General features: G+C 34.7%; 1 protein-coding gene across 2 annotated transcripts in view; it reads left to right on the forward strand.

Moving 5' to 3' along the window:
* Positions 1-7,080: 7,080 nt before the first annotated feature.
* The window catches only part of LOC107666701 (uncharacterized), a 4,126-nt gene continuing 2,667 nt past the window's right edge, over positions 7,081-8,539 (forward strand). Inside the window, exons 1-2 of one of the 2 annotated variants that reach the window (XM_016458125.1) lie at positions 7,081-7,370; positions 7,534-7,595. The gene's annotated coding sequence lies outside the window, so the exon portion shown is untranslated. Of the gene's footprint in view, positions 7,371-7,430; positions 7,596-8,539 lie in introns of those variants that run through there. The other variant, XM_016458134.1, reaches the window with a different exon arrangement.

The following is an 8,539-nucleotide window of genomic DNA, read 5'->3' on the forward strand; positions in this document are numbered from 1 at the left end:
TCGTACACTGCAATGTGCAAGCTCTGTAGCGTCTTTTTAAAAATGTAAATTCAACACATAACAAATAATAATGCATCTAAAATGTAAAAACATACAATCTATTTCACTTTTCTCATATTTCTTTACTATTCTTTATAAAGTGACCTTGAGGTCCTGAAAAGTGCTATATAAATAAAAATATGTTTTTTATTTCATAATTAAAAATACATTTTTTTTATATATATATATAGCTACATTGCATTAAAAAACAAGAAAAAAACCCTAACTCTCTCTCTCTCTCTCTCTCTCTCTCTATATATATATATATATATATATATAAACCTACTATAACTCGATATCGGTTAGTAAAATAGCATAATAGTCTGTGTTTTAATGTACATAAATGTGCATTTTTGTATGTATGTGTGCACTTTGAATGTGAGAGCAAACAATTTCGCTGTACAGCTGTACAATGACAATAAAAAAGCTATTATATTCTATTCTGTTCTATTCTATTCTGTGTTTTAAAATATATTCATAACGTTGTTTGCACTGTCAAATATCAATAATGTAACATATCACATTTTAAAAGGTAAATACCGAGATACCGATCAATGTTACACAATAATATGAAAGCATTATATAGAAATGAGCCGCATATGTAATATTTCAGACATATAGTCAATTCTAAGGTCATCATTTAAATAGGAGGTAAGTTGAAATCTTGTATTCAACACCTCAAGACTGATATTCTGAATGATTTAGAAGTATGCTAACACACTTTCCTCCAGAGGTGTGTGTGTGTGTGTGTGTAAGCGCTGAGGCGTTGGGGGGGGGTTCGTCTGACACTCAGGGGTCCAGACCCCAAACTCTGGTTCATGTCTTAACAGCAGGCAGAGCAGCAGGTCAGGCCACCGATGGGAAGCAGTCCTGGGCCACACCTCCACGGACCAGAAGCCTGTACAAATCTCTAAACGTACTGTACGTCAAATGTCAGTTCTGTGGCCTTGGACTTACACGGCCGCTCTGACATACAGATTTACCCAGAGCTGCTTACACTGGCCTGACCCAGACCTACTGAGAGCCCAAAACCAAATCAAAATATGGATTAATGCTGTATTTTTTGAAGGCCGTATCTGCACTAATGCTTGCACGTCACACTGAAAGATGAATCCGGTGACAGTCCTAAACATTAATAATGGTGTCTTTGCCTTGGATCATTTTGTCTAGATGGTTTAAAAAGATTCATGTTTACTTCTGCAGACTATTACAGGAGCATCTCAATGACACCGTCAGTAAATCCACAAAAGCGTGTTCGTGGTTTCCTCATGTCAAATTCAAAATACTCCAGTTCATCTTCTCTCCTTAAGATATTCGCTATCGTTTCATATGCCACATCAGTTTTGCCTGTCCTTGTTCCTTTTTTAAAATGTATATATTTTTTTTTTTATATTTGAAGCCCATTACCTCAGGATATACTGTTGCATTATAAGAGCAGAAGGCATATCTTCATGATGTAAAAAATACAAAGCATATGTTTTTATACACTCATACACGTGTGTGTGTGTGTGTGTGTGTATATGCACATATGTGTGTGAATATAATGTGTGTGTGTGTGTGTGTGTGTGTGTGTGTGTGTGTGTTAAATAAAATATACATTGTGTTTTTGAAAGGAATTATTAAATTGATCAAAAGTGACAGTAGAGGATCATGTAACACTGGAGACTGGAAGAATGATGCTGAAAATTCAGCTTTGCATCGCAGGAATAAATAACATTTTTAAAACATATTTAAATAGAAAACTGTTATTTTAAATAGTAATAATACTTCACAATATTCCTGTTTTTATTGTATTTTTTATCAAGTAAATGTGACTTTGGTGAGCAGAAGAGACTTTTTTTTTTTATTCAAAAACAAAAATCTTTCCAACCCTAAGTCTATATATATATATATACAATTAGGACCAATGACTCCTTCGAACATACTAAGAGAATCGTTAAAGTATTAGAATTGCTAAATCCCTGCATGCAATAAATTAGCAATGCATGACTAAATATGGGTCACAGCACATGGCTCTAGAACCCATGAGCTGGATGCCGGCTGTTATGAGGTGTTGATGTTGAGCAGAGATCATCCGTTCGGCTCACATGGTAATTGACTCGACACCAGAACCACTGAGCTGACCCCTGCGTCTCGTTCTATTTCTCTTCCCGGGACACCAGAACCTTTCCTTTGCAGTTTTCGGAGGCTTTGAAATCCCGACTCAAAAGTGGAGGTGGATCCCAGCAGGAACACGGCTCATTTCTCTGCCCCAGAGGAGACGTACTGCCACAGGGTCCAGAGATGAGCCTTTGCCCGTCCACTCTCTGTTCCTGGTAGGTGTTCACTGACGATAAATATTTAATTTCCTTATAAAACAAATAGTTACACATCATTCCTTCCCCGAGCTTTGTTGTTGACAGTGACGTGGCAGGTAGTTTGTGATAGTTGCGGTGGAATGCAGGAGAGAAAAATGGCTTGTTGAGAACAATCATAACTCAGCACGTCACAGAAAAAAACCTGACCGCAGCGGTCAGAGTCCCTCATTGGGAAGTGTTGTGACAAGGGAGTTTGTGCCCTTTTGAGTCCTGATGGATAACTAAAATCTGCAGTGCAGTCGAAAAGCAAGCGATTTTATATCGAGTGCAGAATTGCCATGATACCACAACTCCCTTCTCTATTTCAGCTAAATGGAGACCAGTGGAGGAACATGATTTGTTGAGCATTTCCTAAATAACGTTCCTTTGCCATTTTGGTTCCATGTGCACTGTATGTATTTAATTGTGTACTGTTGTTAACTCAAATCTGCAGTGCAGTCGAAAAGCAAGCGATTGTATATTGAGTGCAGAATTGCCATGATACCACAACTCCCTTCTCTATTTCAGCTAAATGGAGACCAGTGGAGGAACATGATTTGTTGAGCATTTCCTAAATAACGTTCCTTTGCCATTTTGGTTCCATGTGCACTGTATGTATTTAATTGTGTACTGTTGTTAACATAAGGAGCAATTCCTACACGATCAGGACCTTTTATTGAACCTGATGTATGCTGAAAAAAAATTGGTGTGGAAACAATTTTCGCTCAGAAATTGCTAGTAAATTTCACAAATAACTGGTAACACATTAAATTAAATGTGACATTTTGATGTAGAAACACTGAAATATTATTTTCTTGTATTAATATAATTAAAAATATGAATATTATGAATATAAATTAAGATAACATAATTTTTTATATATAATTTTATAAAAAATAATATCCATTGTATTATGTATTTAATTAATTTTTTTACAATGCACTGTAGTCAGGTTGATTCGGTCACATTAATCATTTTGATTTGGATCAGGGTAACTAAAATTTAAAAAAATAAACATTTAACATTTTTGTTAATTGAAATAAAAAAAAAGATAATTGAAATAAAATAATAAAAAACCTTTTGATTTCAGCAACATTTCCCATTTTAATTTAGTTTACTATATAGACCCATAAAAAACTACAAAAACACAACAAAATTGCTAACTATAATAAACAGCAACAACACTTTAAATGAAAATAAAAAGAAAACCGAAAATACAAAAAATGATTTAAAACATTAATGAAAACCTTGATAGTATCTCAATGATAAAATAACACTGAACTGAATACAAACAGTTAATTTAGATCTTGTCCATGCAGTACATTTTGCACTTTTTGTAAATTGTAAATCTGTCAAAAAAAAAAACAAAAAAAAAAATTGGTTTATTTTATTATTTGTTTTTTTTTTATTATGTTATTATTTTTTTTTTAATCTATAATAGTTGAATAATTCATAGCTGAACCGTGTACGTTTCACACTCCAGACCAGTAGGTGGCGGACATTCACCTTTAACGTTGGTTTGCCAATCCGCCAAAAAACTCGAGAGAAGACGACGACATCGCTTTTGGAGGGAAGACAGCAGCACAGACATTAGTGAGTAGTAGCAGTGGATGTTCTGTGATGTTTTGTGATGTTAGTTGGTTTGTATCTGAAGCATTTCATCCTGTTTGCTAAAATGGCAGAAATCAATGTGATATTGTCACAGTTTTTTCCTCATGTAAGCTGGCTATGAATCCTTCACTGAGCAATGGCAAATTCTTGTTATTGTGTAAATTGTAATGACATATTTAATAAAGAAAATGTTTCAGTTTGATCAGGATATATCATATCAGGACAAGTCTGATTACTTCTATAAAAAGACTTTTATTTAAAAAAACAGACTTTTATTCCTTAAATTACAACACAGCAATTGCTGCAAGTACTTTGCATTTACCCAATGCTACATTGCATTTAAGGTATGCATTTTATGATTTACTTAAAGTGATCTAAATTAAAATGATTCTTGAACATTTTGTCAACTTTTTATGATGTTCTATCCACTTTAAATTTATAAAGTGGAAGTGCATAATTTTGTTGACTATTAGAATTGAACAGTGGGTTTCTAGTTTCCGTCATGCTTTGCATGCGACTGTAATGGGAGAGCAGATACTGAAATTAAGTGTTGGTTTATGTGTTTTTTTTTTTAAATAAAGGGAACAACTTTTTAATGTTTTAATATTTAGCTATGTTGGAGATTTGTTAGATTTTCTGTTATGTTGGAGTATTGTGGTTACTATTGTACATATGTACAAATGGCTACGTTGTGATTGTGATGAATTAAGATATTTCTCACACAATGAACAATATCTGTGCTAACAGCAGTGCAGTGATACATTGTTTTACTTGCTCGTCCAATACATTATATTTAATAACAAAAAGAATGAAAGAAAACTTCTTTTTTTTTTCATTCCATGGCGGAAAAAAAAAAGAATCTAAAGAATTGCAATTCTTAAGATTTGTATTTATTTATTTAATTTTATTTATTGTTTATTATTATTAGTATTATCATTATTAGTATTAATTCCATGGTGGAAATATGCTTTGCTTGAATGGACTTGTTCTAGTCTTGTTGTACGAACCGTAGTTATGTTTAAGTGTATCGAACAAGTAATTTTTTGTGTGCATTCAATTTCAAAAGTTACAAAGACGGTTTACAAGGTTCCTCAGCACCGGAACATGATTTGAAAATCAAGTAAAAAATCCAATAACATTTTTCAATATTTGAAAGCCGTTTTTCAATAATGTATCAAAAAGGAATGTGCAGTATGATGAAAATCTTACACCATCATTTTATATCACAGTCACAATATCATAATTGCATATCATGGTAACAGTGACTATCTCAACATATAGTCATAGCGCTCACCAAACTTCAAACTATAGGTGACGCATGAAGCTAACTGAGGGTGGCAATGGTATGTCACCCACGTCGGCTGCTAAAGATTTGTTCCTGGCTGTATTTCATCAAGAGCTCCTCATTACTGCTTCTTTTGCATGTTTTAGTGTGTGTGAGGTGTGTGTCCCTTTAAACCTGTCAGTTAATGAGCGCTTCTCTCTCACACACTCCTGTGTTTAATCACAAAGATGAGAGACCATCTGAACATCGGCATTACTTATTACAAGACTTCTTTTCATCCAGACCGTCCGCTGATACTCGCTAGCAAGTCAAGGAGGTAAAAACTTGCCAGTTACATTTCTCCTCCTCCAAATTTTCACAATTTCCCTGCTAATTCTCTCTGTAGCTACAGGCCCCTGCCTTCGTGCTTTTGAAGTCCAAACTTTGTTAAACTCGGTGTGCAATGGTTATGAGAAATTAGACAAACGCTTCTGAGTGTGTGAATAGAGACAGGCAGCGGAAGGAAAGTTTTATTTCTCAGACGAATAAATATCTGCAATCAAAAAATATCAGTATTGTACTAAGAGTTGACAAACTCAACCATTTTATTTTGAGCAGGTTATTCCCAGGCCTATTCTTGGGATCAACAGGTTAAATAACTTGTCTAAATCATCTTTATTATATTTTATGAAGGATATGTTTATATCCTCTAATCTGCTTTGCTGCTTTTGTTGTAATTGGCCAATAATAATAATAATAATAATAATAATAAACGTTCACTTAATCTGGTTCCTGCCATGTGGCTTTACCTCCAAAATGTGCATGTCATGATCAAATAACTTCCCAGCAAAGCATCATTAAAATGCATTTATGCGCTTTGGAATTGGATGTGATCCCTGATGCACTGGATGTAGGTAGCCCAGTGTTCTGGCTCAGCCCTGGATGTTTTAGATTCTGTGGGTTGACCAGGCTTCCCTTCCACCACATTTCAATCGCTCTGCTCCCAATTCTGAAGCCCACATTGACTGGGGCCTGGGGATATTCAGTCCCAAATTAAGAGGCACGACTGGTCTGGCATTCCTCGCTTGTTAAGAGTCTGAAGCCAGACTTCAAACTCTCAGATGCAGGTGTAGCCTGTTGGGAAGAGTGAAATATTAATTGTATTTTTTTTGTATGATGAACTTCCCAAAACTATTTTTCTGTGGAGTTGAAGTCATTTAATTTCACTAAATATTAAATTCCTATATAGGTCATGCAATGTTAATGTGAGTAGGAACTATTAATTATGGTGTTTGTTCGAATGGGACACTTATCCGTGTTGCGTGCTATGCTTTTGGGGAGTGCGTGAGTTGCGTCAGCCTCAGACCGTGAATGGACGCTGGCGAGGCAAGACGCACATGTTCCCTTCTCTTCTTCCAGTCATTATTGGTATGTTTAAAAGTATTAATTTGGTCAGAATTCATTAAATATAAAACGGAATGTGTTCTGAGTCAAGTATACATATGTCTTTTTGTGTATTGGTTACTTTATGTGAGTTTTATGCGACTTTTGTCTGACGCACGTGGAGCTAACAAACTCATGGTTTGTGCACAGTGTTTAACGGAAGAAGTTAGCGTAACAGATGTTTCTCTTATCAAGTGTTCCATGTGTCTCAGGTATGTTCAGTTCTTTAACTCAAATTGTATAAAATTGTAGATATGTGCAATTAGGTTCATAATGTTATGGACTAATTTTGAATATATGTTTTGTTAATTGTTAATACTATTTTCTCTATTGCCACTTTATTCTGTAATGCATTTAATTGTGTAGCATTTGGATTATGCACTGATTTCACATTTCTATAGTGTCGTTGTGAATGTGTATGATGTTTTGGGAGAATGTTGGTATGTTGTTTCATGTGAACATTAATTTTATACACCATTCATTGTTAATAATACATATGGAGACAACAGTTGACAGCGATATATAAACAGTAATTTTATTTAAATTTCCTTATTTCTTGTTTAAATGTATTACACAATGTTAAACATAAATTGTTGTAACATGTCAGTCTCAGACCGCGAATGGACGCTGGCGAGGCAAGACGCACATTTTCCCTTCTCTTCTTCCAGTCATTATTGGTATGGTTAAAAGTATTAACTTGGTCAAAATTCATTAAATATAAAACGGAATGTGTTCTGAGTTAAGTATACAAATGTATTTTTGTGTATTGGTTACTTTGTGAGTTTTATGCGACTTTTGTCTGATGCACGTGGAGCTAACAAACTCATGGTTTGTGCACAGTGTTTAACGGAAGAAGTTAGCGTAACAGATGTTTCTCTTATCAAGTGTTCCATGTGTTTCAGGTATGTTCAGTTCTTTAACTCAAATTGTATAAAATTATAGAATTTGTGTAATTAGGTTCATAATGTTATGGACTAATTTTGAATATATGTTTTGTTAATTGTTAATACTATTTTCTCTATTGCCACTTTATTCTGTAATGCATTTAATTGTGTAGCATTTGGATTATGCACTGATTTCACATTTCTATAGTGTCGTTGTGAATGTGTATGATGTTTTGGGAGAATGTTGGTATGTTGTTTCATGTGAACATTAATTTTATACACCATTCATTGTTAATAATACATATGGAGACAACAGTTGACAGCGATATATAAACAGTAATTTTATTTTAATTTCCTTATTTCTTGTTTAAATGTATTACACAATGTTAAACATAAATTGTTGTAACATGTCAGTCTCAGACCGCGAATGGACGCTGGCGAGGCAAGACGCACATTTTCCCTTCTCTTCTTCCAGTCATTATTGGTATGGTTAAAAGTATTAATTTGGTCAAAATTCATTAAATATAAAACTGAATGTGTTCTGAGTCAAGTATACAAATGTATTTTTGTGTATTGGTTACTTTGTGAGTTTTATGCGACTTTTGTCTGACGCACGTGGAGCTAACAAACTCATGGTTTGTGCACAGTGTTTAACGGAAGAAGTTAGCGTAACAGATGTTTCTCTTATCAAGTGTTCCATGTGTTACAGGTCAATAAATGGAACCGTTTTGAAGCTGGTTTGCTGTCGCAAGTGAAATTCCTTATGTACAGAACGAGATCTGCTACATAAAACTGGTGCCGTGACCTTCTTGGATACAACTGATCAGCTGCAGCTGATCACCGGGTGTTGTCTGTTCACGTGGAGCTGTTGCTGTGATCTCTTTGGATTCATCGGGCCGGTCGTTGTAGTTGTGGCCGGATGTCAAATAGGGGATTGAGTCCTGCCTTCCAGCGTCAACTAC

Source organism: Sinocyclocheilus anshuiensis, unplaced genomic scaffold (assembly GCF_001515605.1).
Source record: "Sinocyclocheilus anshuiensis isolate Anshui unplaced genomic scaffold, SAMN03320099.WGS_v1.1 scaffold1500, whole genome shotgun sequence".
NCBI lineage: Eukaryota > Metazoa > Chordata > Actinopteri > Cypriniformes > Cyprinidae > Sinocyclocheilus > Sinocyclocheilus anshuiensis.